This window comes from Odocoileus virginianus, chromosome 9 (assembly GCF_023699985.2).
Source record: "Odocoileus virginianus isolate 20LAN1187 ecotype Illinois chromosome 9, Ovbor_1.2, whole genome shotgun sequence".
Taxonomy (NCBI): domain Eukaryota; kingdom Metazoa; phylum Chordata; class Mammalia; order Artiodactyla; family Cervidae; genus Odocoileus; species Odocoileus virginianus.
This window is the reverse complement of record NC_069682.1, coordinates 37,482,121-37,493,511: the sequence shown is the minus strand read 5'-3', so window position 1 is coordinate 37,493,511 and position 11,391 is coordinate 37,482,121. Positions and strand designations below refer to the sequence as shown.

At 35.2% G+C, this 11,391-nt stretch overlaps 1 long non-coding RNA gene across 1 annotated transcript; it reads right to left on the bottom strand.

Annotated features, from left to right (window-relative positions):
- Window positions 1-1,767: 1,767 nt before the first annotated feature.
- Window positions 1,768-11,154, bottom strand: LOC110127927 (uncharacterized). Its single transcript, XR_002310988.2, has 3 exons — window positions 10,104-11,154; window positions 9,806-9,929; window positions 1,768-1,864 (listed from the first exon to the last, which is right to left on the bottom strand). It is a non-coding gene; the product is annotated as an uncharacterized lncRNA (long non-coding RNA).
- Between the last annotated feature and the right edge of the window lie 237 nt (window positions 11,155-11,391).

The window sequence follows — 11,391 nt, the reverse complement described above, 5'->3', positions numbered from 1 at the left end:
TATCAAGCTAACTGAAGTAAGCCAGAGAATAAGAAATCCCACATGATATCACCTATATGCAGAATCTTTTAAAAAATGATACAAATGAATTTATATACAGAACAGAAGTAGACACACAGACCTAGAAAACAAACTTGTTACTAAAGGAGAAAGGTGGGGGACGGATAAATTAGGAGTTTGAGATTAACATGTATACATTACCATACATAACACAGATAACCAACAAGGACCTACTCTATAGCACAGGAAACTATATAAATATTTTATAATAGCCTATAAGGGAAAAGAACCTGAAAAAAATGTATCTATGTCTGTATAACTGAATTACTTTCATTTCTGAAACTAACATAACATTGTAAATGAACAATACTTCAATAAAAAAAAATTTAAGTACTTTCTTTATGCCTGAGGAGTCATGCTTTCTCTAAAGGGGGGAGGGGAGGATAATGTTATTCAACATTTTGGCTGTAGAATGTCATGGGACAAGAGAAGAATTGAAGAAGAGATGTCAGGATATGGTGAGAATACTCAGCCCTTAAAGACATAAATCTCTCCACAAGCCCGTATCTGTTATTATACCAATGTTACTTCTCATCTATCTCCTTTGACATATTGTGGATTACCAACCTCTGCAATACTACATGGTATTTTAGGAAATATGTCTTTCTGTTGTTCTCAGAAAGAAAGTAGTGAGTGAGAGTAAAATAAAGGAAGCAAGAAATAAAGCAAATATTCTAGGGAACAGCTATGATCAGTGATTTCATCTACTATTTAAACCTATTTAAGCTAACCTTCATATTTTTACAGCTGGGAAAACTGAGTTCATAAAGTTTTAGTAAAATTTGCCATCAAATTTTACAGTTCAATAGAGTAAGAATCAACTGAAGTCTAATTCTAAAGCATGATTGCTTTTTACTATGCCATATTCCTCATAGAAAACTAACATGAATGAAAATATGAATATATCAGAGCCCTAAGCTAAAATTTCTAGCTTGAATGTTTATTTGAGTGCTTATTTCTGAATGTTATTTCAAATGACTTTCCCTTTGCAATTTATATGTATCTTGGTTAATTTTCTTTCCTTATTTTGGTTTTTTAAATGAGCAATAGTAACTTAGGAAATAGAAGACTATTAAGGAAATACTAAGTTATGTATGTAAAACTAGACAGGTTAAAAAACACACTTTTAAATAATTATCCAGTGTTGGTGAGAGACAAAGCGACAAAAGGTTACATCACACATTGCTGACATGTAAAGTGATACAGGTTTTTGGGAGGGTAATTTTACAACTTCTCCCAAAATGTATAATAAACTTATCCTTTGATCCAATTTTACATCTGGAAATCCATCCTGAGGAATTATTTGTACCAGTACACACAGATCTGCACATATTCACCACAGCACTGTTTGTAATAGAAAGAAACAGGTGAAAAGGGAAAGGAAGGGACAGAGAGAAGAGGAAGAACGTATACTCGTTAACATGGGACCCATGAAATAAAATACAGTAAAACTCTCATGGAATATTAGTAATTAGAAAGAGAACATCTACACACTCTGCCATTAAAGCACATATTTGTACTGACGAGGAATGTATGTAAAAGTACTGATATGCAAGCTGATATAAAACACAGTTAAGTGAAGAAATCAGTATATGTAATGATGCCATTATATTTCTTAAGTGTGAATGCATAAGTTATAGATACATAAAGAAATAGAACTAGATAATATATGTGTATTCATACACAGCTAGAAAAACATACCCAGAAAATCCTCCATAGTGATTACTTCTGGAGATAGTTGTGGGACTGCGTATTTGGAAAAACGACTTTCACTTTCACCTTCACTGAGGTTGACCAACATTTTCTGTAAAAGCACCAACAAGTAAATATTTTAGACTCATGGGCCATATGGTCTCTGTTGCAACTACTGTACTCAACTCTGCCACTGATAAAGTGTGTGGCTCTGTTCAATAAAATTTTATTTATAAACACTGAAATTTAAACTTTATATAATTGTGAGTTTCAAGGCAGCTCTTTCACTCTCCCCTTTCATCCTCAACAAGAAGCTCTTTAGTTCTGCTTCACTTTCCACCATTACAGTCACATCATCTGCATATCTGAGGTTGTTGATGTTTCTCCCAGCAATCTTGACTCCAGCTTGTGTTTCATCCACCCCAGCATTTCGCATGATCTTCTCTACATATAGTAATAATATTAAATAAGCAGAGTAACAATATATAGCCTTGTTATACTCCTTTGGCAATTTGGAACCAGTCCATTGTTCCATGTCCAGCTCTAATTGTTGCTTCTTGACCTGCATACAGGTTTCTCAGGAGACAGTTAAGGTAAATTCCCATCTTTTAAGAATTCCCAGCGGTTTGCGGTGATCCACACAGTCAAGGCTTTAGCACAGTCAACGAAGCAGAAGTTTTTCTGGAACTCCCTTGCCTTCTCTGTGATCCAAAGAATGCTGGCAATTTGGTGTCTGGTTCCTCTGCCTCTTCGAAACGCAGCTTGTATATCTGGAAGTTCTCGGTTCATGTACTACTGAAGCCTGCCTTGAAGGATTTTGAGCATAACCTTGCTAACATGTGAAATGAGCACAATTATATGGTAGTTTGAACATTCTTTGGCATTGCCCTCTTTTGGGATTGGAATGAAAACTGACTTTTTACAGTCCTGTGACCGCTGATGAGCTTTTTAAATTTGCTGACATACTGAGTGCAGCACTGTAACAGCATCATCATTTAGGATTTTAAACAGTTCAGCTGGAATTCTGTCACCTCCACTAGCTTTGTTCATACTAGAGGGTAATATGCTAACTGAAATAAGTCAGAAAAAGACAAGTACTGTATGAGCATTTACATTTATTCATTTACGCATGGAATCTAAAAAAAAAAAAATAGAACCAATACAGTAAATATATAAACAGAGAACAAACAGATGTTTCCCAGAGTTAAGGGGAGTAATGGCAGGAAAAAAAATAGGTGAGGGAGACTAAGAGGTATATATAAACTTCCAACTGCAAAATAAGTGAGTTATGAATATGAAATGTACAATGTGGAGAATACAGTCAATAATTATGTAATGTCTTTGTGTGTATTAAATAATATATCAAAGCTAGACTTATTAATAAGCTTGAAATGTATAAAAGTATCAAATCACTATGTCATGTAACAGGAACTAACATAGTGATATAGGTAAATTATACTTCAAAAACAAAGTCAGAAAAAGAGATTGGATTTGTGCTTTGGCCTGGTGGCTCAGAGGTTAAAGCGTCTGCCTGCAATGTGGGAGACCTGGGTTTGATCCCTGGGTTGGGAAGGTCCTCTGGAGAAGGAAATGGCAACCCACTCCAGTATTCCTGCCTGGAGAATCCCATGGAGGGAGGAGCCTGGTAGGCTACAGTCCACGGGATAGCAAAGAGTCGGACACGACTGAGCTACTTCACTTTCTTGCATACCTCAAACTTATACAGTGCTGTGTGCCAATTATATCTCTATACAACTGGAAGAAAAAAAGTATTTTTTTCACTTGAATCACTGTCAATGTTGATCACATTTTAAGCTCCCTTCTACTATAACTATCAAATGAGATAAGCACCTGGAGTTCATGCATGTACAAAGCACATTAATAAGATGATTGTTAGTGAGTTTTAGGATTTTAGCCTTATCTCCACCTTACAAGGCTTCTCTGATAGCTCAGTTGGTAAAGAATCCACCAGCAACTAGTAGGATATGTTCTAAAGAGTTCATTAGTAAGTCAATTGTTCAGAACCTAGCATGTATACATGTGTGTATACACATATATGTATATAAAAGCATATGTTCATACATATATAAAACTTAAAATGATACATAAAGTAATACACATATATGTACATATAATTTAAAAGTGCCACAGGACAGGAAAAGGTCAGTTTTCATTCCAATCCCTAAGAAAGGCAATCCCAAAGAATGCTCAAACTACCTCACAATTGCACTCATCTCACACGCTAGTAAAGTAATGCTCAAAATTCTCCAAGCCAGGCTTCAGCAATACGTGAACCAAGAACTTCCAGATGTTCAAGCTGGTTTTAGAAAAGGCAGAGGAACCAGAGATCAAATTGCCAATATCCACTGGATCATCGAAAAAGCAAGAGAGTTCCAGAAAAACATATATTTCTGCTTTATTGACTATGCCAAAGCCTTTGACTGTGTGGATCACAATAAACTATGGAAAATTCTGAAAGAGATGGGAATACCAGACCACCTGACCTGCCTCTTGAGAAACCTGTATGCAGGTCAGGAAGCAATAGTTAGAACTGGACATGGAACAACAGACTGGTTCCAAATAGGAAAAGGAGTACATCAAGGCTGTATATTGTCACCCTGCTTATTTAACTTATATGCAGAGTACATCATGAGAAACTCTGAGCTGGGGGAATCACAGCTGGAATCAAGATTGCCAGGAGAAATATCAATAACCTCAGATACGCAGGTGACACCACCCTTATGGCAGAAAGTAAAGAGGAACTAAAAAGCCTCTTGATGAAAGTGAAAGAGGAGAGTGAAAAAGTTGGCTTAAAGCTCAACATTCAGAAAACTAAGATCATGGCATCTGGTCCCATCACTTCATGGCAAATAGATGGGGAAACAGTGGAAACAGTGGCTGACTTTATTTTTTTGAGCTCCAAAATCACTGTAGATGGTGATTGCAGCCATGAAATTAAAAGACTCTTGCTCCTCAGAAGGAAAGTTATGAGCAACCTAGACAGCATATTAAAAAGCAGAGACATTACTTTGTCAACAAAGGTCCATCTAGTCAAGGCTATGGTTTTTTCTAGTGGTCATGTATGGATGTGAGAGTTGGACTGTGAAGAAAGCTGAGCGCGCCAAAGAATTGATGGTTTTGAACTGTGGTGTTGGAGAAGACTGTTGAGAGTCCCTTGGACTGCAAGGAGATCCAACCAATCCATCCTAAAGGAGATCAGTCCTGTGTGTTCATTGGCAGGACTGATGTTGAAGCTGAAACTCCAATGTTTTGGCCACCTGATGTGAAGAGCCGACTCATTTGAAAAGACCCTGATGCTGGGGAAGATTGAAGGCAGAAGGAGAAGGGGACAACAGAGGATGAGGTGGTTGGATGGCATTAGCAACTCAATGGACATGAGTTTGGGTAGACTCCAGGAGCTGGTGATAAGACAGGGAGGCCTGGAATTTGCGGTTCATGGGGTCGCAAAGAGTCAGACACGACTGAGCGACTGAACTGAACTGAACCATTTCAAGATCAGGATAAGGATGACAAAAATAAGTTTCCTCTTTCTGATACCGGACAGGTTCCCTTTCCAGTTTTCTAAAGCACTCTGGGCACTCTTGATAATCACTTGATAAATTCTTGGGTAATAACTGTGTATGTTCATTACAGATGTTTTTGTTCTGGGGAATTTTTTTTGTGAAAAGGAGAGACATAGTATGATAATATCATTAATATAATACCTTCTTATATTTAGAAGTCTTTAAGGGAGGAAACCAAACCTACAATTTGGCATCAAAGTATTGAACTGGACTGATACCTGCAAGTTAGAGGGTCACAGCCTCAGTATAAGAACTTTGTAATAGCAAAAGCATAACAATGTTGTGGTTTTTATGAAGTCTTCTTTAAAAGGTGTGGAGTTCATTCCTTGGCCATCAGAAGGCTACACATCTGGACCAGGCTGCTTACTTTGATCCCACATCTTGGAGTTACCTTAGTTGAGCTGGTGTTGAGGTCTCAAATTGTTGAGGAATAGCCACTATAACAAGCTAATTTCAGGAAATAACTCCGTCTGCTGGAGAACTATTAATAATTTTATATTCAGTGTTTCCTATGTGAAGCCCCCATGAGGAATTTCTTTCAGAGCACACTATTAGGAAGTCCTTCTTTTCCTCAGGAATCAGAGGACGGGGGTTGCTCCCCCACCACACACACAAAAAAGTTTAACTGGCTTTTCAGCTGACCACTAGGAAGCTTACAACCAAGACTGAGGCTCCACTATAGGAACTCAGGAGGCTTTATGACCCATAGAGTTGATGCTTCTTTTAGCCACATCTTAGCTTCTTACTTTCATGAGTATTTATCTATATTCGTTTATTGCCTATGTACTTAAATGCAAGTACATATGGAATACTAAATAGGTAAAAGATTCTCCATTTGTTCTTTTGAAACAGGTATAGAACAGACACTCAGATTTGATCATTTAAGATCCACGACCAAATCATCTCTTTACGCCACATAAATATTTTTTTTCAAGAGCTGAGCACTTAAACAACACTTGTACCTACTAAACCTGGGTTTTATGTGAAAATGATTTCAGAGGGCACTGGAAACCCCAGGTTTCTTTTCGATCCTCTGGTGTCTTTAGAAAGCAATTCCTAAAGTACCATCTCCATCACCCTTTTAATCTCTGCAAATTGTTCATAAGAGCTGCATCAGGCAGACTGTCATCAATTATGTTCATAGTGACAGCTCAATCATATATGCACTACCACAGATTATTCTAAAGAAACACTGCATTTAAGAGAATTAACTCCAGAATAAATCTTCATATATACCAGACTATTTACAGAAAACTAAAATTTCATATGTGAAATAGTTGTCTTTCAGATCTTGGAGAGTATTTTATATGTTTATAATGGTAAGTACATAAAACACAAATCAATTACCACATGTTCCATCATCTAACTCCTAGAATGACTTATGCACAACATTCAAGCAAAAACTACCCTTCACAGGTCAACATTTATTTATCCCATTAAAAAGTGAACTTTAAACAATTAAAAATTCTATTCTAAATTTCTTTTACTTTGTAATTTAAAAAAATCACTCACTAAAATTTGCCGTTTTCCTATAGCTAAGATAGTTTTATTAGCTTTTTAAACTATTTTGCATGTACACATATACTTTTTATTTTGGAAGAGATGATTTATTCCAAATTTTACTTATTTCTCATGTGAGAGATTTATTTATTTTTAAAGACTTGTTGTATACCAATGTTGCTTTCATTCAAGCTGTACTGATTTTCTCTAGTAACTCTTATGTGGCGTTTTTGGCCAAATTCCAATAGCTCTTGTCTGGTGATACTTGTTTCCAGTATTACCCCTGTAATTCCCTACACAGTTACAAGATCAAATTTAGGACTTAATTTTCAAATACTTAATAAACACCAGTTTTACTGAAGAGTCACCTCATTGTTAATTTACTTTACAAACTGGGTATTTTGAGTCAATATTTAGTAATTATCAAGTTCATCTGACAGGGTTATTATAATTTAAGACTCATTTCACTAGATTTTTTTTTTTAAGAAAATCTTACAAGCAACTTTTATCAATTAGTTCTCTTCACGCCACTCAGTGTCTATATAAAGCACATTAATAAAAAGTATTTCATATCAAGCTTTGTAAATTATTGAACCAGAAACTAAACTGCTTAAAAAGTACCAAAACTGATTTTGATTTATGACATGAACACCAGCCTACTGCATCAAGCACAATTCTCAACCTAGAATGCAGAGACCTCCACAACATTTGTAGTACACAGAACAACAAAATTGGGCAACATTTTCTACTTATATTATTGTCATAGTTGTTTCTTCTAAAATATACATCTTGTTATTTAGTCGCTCAGTCTTGTCCGACTCTGTACAACCCCATGAATTGCAGCACGCCAGGCTTCCCTGTCCTTCACTATCTACCAGAGGTTGCTCAAATTCAATTCATGTCCAAAAAATATACATAGTAAAACTTTGTTAATAAATGCAACAAACAGTTTATCAAAATTCCCCAAAATGAAGTTTCTTTTTCAAGTAAGCGACAATAACAAATACCCCAGTACCTGACTCTGGTGGAAAGATAGATACGTTCCTTGATAATCACAAATTAATTTGTAAACATAAGAAGATACATCTTTAATGGGACTTGTAGGACAGAAAGAGACTTTACAGTAAATTCAATGAACTTCTTATAAGATTTGGAAAAATTGAGTGCACATGAGAATAAAAGTTATAAAACTGTATTTTTTAAAAAGTTGTATGTAATCACTCAGGTTATGTGTAGAGATATAGCGCGAACTTAGACTAGCTTCTCACACAAAATAACACAATTTTGCTTAAAATTCAAAGAATTCTTTCTTCCTATAAAACAATTCAATTACATTCCAAGACATGTAAAAATGTCAGATAATGTTCAATAGAAATGCTATTTTAAAGTTTAAACATTCTGTGTAAGCAAAATATACAAGTAAACTTGTTGCCGCAATAAAGAGTATAATTCCATATTGCCTGCCTTTGTTTCCCATATCATGTATTTAATACTTACTCTAAAAATAATTTTTAAAACACAGAAAAATTTAAATTTCTAGCCAAAGTTTGTAATCCTAGGGTAGGAGAGTTGTGCCCTAGTGGTCAATTTTCATATTTTTGAAAACTGACCAATATTTTTACACCTCTGATGTAGCATAACCTTATTTTCTACCTAGACTGTAAAAGTTAGTATTACAATTTGACACTAGAAGGCAAGACTTCGTTTTTGTGTGCTTTTTTTTTTAGGAATCATTTAATCGATCTCATTATTAGGATTCCAACAACAATCATATCTTTAACACCTACTATTCTTTCTCACATTGTACTAATAACCACTTCAATTTAAAATATATTCATTGATCAGAAGAATATTTTCAATCTAAAAATCTGATGATCAGGAAACAGTGACTCAAAATTTTTTAAACAGAGGAGTTAAACTGCAAGAAATTTCCATTTGTGAAGAAATTATGAAAGAATGAGGTGGGGGGAGGGTGGTTCAAGTTCCCTAACTTCTTCCTTTTATCCTCCTAAGGAGAGCCTCAGTCCTGGGCCCTAGGTGCATTTCAGAGCATCAGGGAGAGCAGAACTGAGCGTTAAGAGAAGGAACCCTGGTCGGGAAAACAAGAATTGGGGGTGGGGTAGAAATAACAGAGTCATTCTGTTAATAACAAAGGGTAAAATTAACACAAGAGACTCATAATAATTGAAATGAACATTTAAGACAAAGAGTCTTTTAGGAGGAATAAACGGAGACCAAATTATCAGATATTGGTGAAATTCATAAACATTTTCAATTTTTAAAAAATCTGTGTTTCATATCTATAGCAATTTTGTTTCCTCTTTATAATCTCAATTTTGTTACAAAATATTAGTATCCTGACATATTCTTTTTGTTCCTTCCCTACTAAAAAGATAATATTTTAAAGGCACTTCCAAAGAGTAAGAATTTTATTAACAACTATTTTAAACTAATCACAAATGTGGCAAGGGTCTCATTTCTAAAAGGCATGGACCTTGAATGTCAAGCAGAAAGTTGTATTTTCAAACATTATTTTCCTTTATAAGTAAATTCAGGACACACTAGAAATCTACTTGCTACCCTAGAAAAATAACATTGCCCTCTAAGTAACTGGTTTTGCAAAGTCTCTCAGGCGTCTTTCTCTGAGCTTCTGTTTGACAACAGCAAACCCTCTATTTGGGTAAGGCTCCTACCTCAGGACTGTTTTGCCAAATCATTTTGACCCTAAGGTTAACTAATACATGAGAGATTTTCAATGAATACCACATTTTTGTCAGAAAGCCAAGAGATTCTATTGAATCTTTTTGTTTACATAATTTTTCTATGTCTGCCACAGTCCAGTTATTAAGTTTTCAGTGGTGTGGTATACAAACGTACAAAAACCTAAGCTGTGAAAAAACCAAGGTATCAAACCACATGCCACCTCCCATGTGTAAAATGGCAGCATGTTTCAAGCTGTACAGACTCACCCAGAAGAATCAGGTAACTGTGCCTCTGAGCAGGGAAAGAGAAGGCTGGAGGATGGGGAGGCAGGGCCATCTCTTTTCACCGTGTTCTCTTTGGTAGTATTTTTTTCTTTTTTCTTTTTTTTTACTGAGTGCCAGCATTGTTTTTAAGAAAAGAAAAAAACCAACAGGAAAACATTTCTCAGAGATATATTTCCTGTGAAATCCAGTTTGGTCAACAGTATTTAACAATCTACTGAGTATTAACTTCCATACATAATTTAGGCAGACAGTAGTATGATGAAATGAATTTGATAAAAACCTTTAATGAAGTATCAACTGGATTATTCTAATTTGCATCTGTATATACACATCCTCCAGAATACATGTTTTCAGAATCATCTGCACACATCCAGTGTTTTCAGCACGAAGATATGCAATTTCTGAAATGAGACCCAAACAACTGAGAGGAAGAACTGTTGAAGATTGTGGATATTTTTCATAACTGTTTACCTCTAGTAAAGGAGTACTAATTAGGGTATCAAGTTCCCAAGCAGCCAGAAAGTGACAGAGAGCCTCCAGACATGATAAGGTGCTTTCTTTATTCAAAGGTGTGAGCTTTCCAGATGTCATCAGACTTCTAGCAGGAACCACTACAGTTGAAAAACAAAATAAGCAACAACTTGTAGTTCAACCACTCAAGTGAACTGCTATCCTAAAGTTTATAAAAATATTACATGAGATGAAATATATAGCCTGAAAACAGAGCAAATAATAACTGTCTGGAAAAAACTAATAATAAGCACTTTTGCAGCTTGGATAACTAATCAATACAAAGATTATGATAATAGGTTTCATTTTTGAAACATGTTTGAACTTTAAAAGTAAAACATAATGGTTCACAAATGACATTTTCTGTCCATGGATGCTAAAACAACTATTTTTACTTACTCTGTTATCTTTGAGGAAAGTTTGAAATGAAAGACTGTCTACTATTTTTTATTTAAGTGGATCAAGTAAACAATACATTTTGAATTAAACCAAAACTTAAAAAACCAAAGTGCAGTTTTCAAGATTCCAGCAACTACTTAAATACATACATAAATGCTTCTCTGTATTTCATTAATTAAAAAAAAATTAAGTAGGCAATTCAACTGCAGGTAAGGATGAAGACCTAGCCCAAATGTTTCAAGCTCAGGAAAGACCTGTAAAAATGGCATGGTGTTAAAATTATAGCAATACTCTGATTGCTAAGTAAATAACCGACATCTGCAAATAATCACGGTACCTTGTCTTTTGTTCTTTCAGTGTTTTAAAATACTAATACTCTACACACTTGCCTGGTTGATACTTTCTTCCCATAGGTAAATGTGGGTCCATTCTCCCCCACCCCCCCACCCCTAGATTCTTTACAAAACTCATTGAAATGAACAAAACAATGATTAAAACAATAAAAGCAAAACCACGGAAAACATTCCAATCAAAGTACGGAAACCAAACAAGAAAAGGAATAGGTAACTGTTCTTACCTTCAAGATGTGTACTATTAGATTTTATGTTCTAATAGGTTAAACTGGAATTGTTTTCTTACATCCTGTTCTTCTGTTTTAA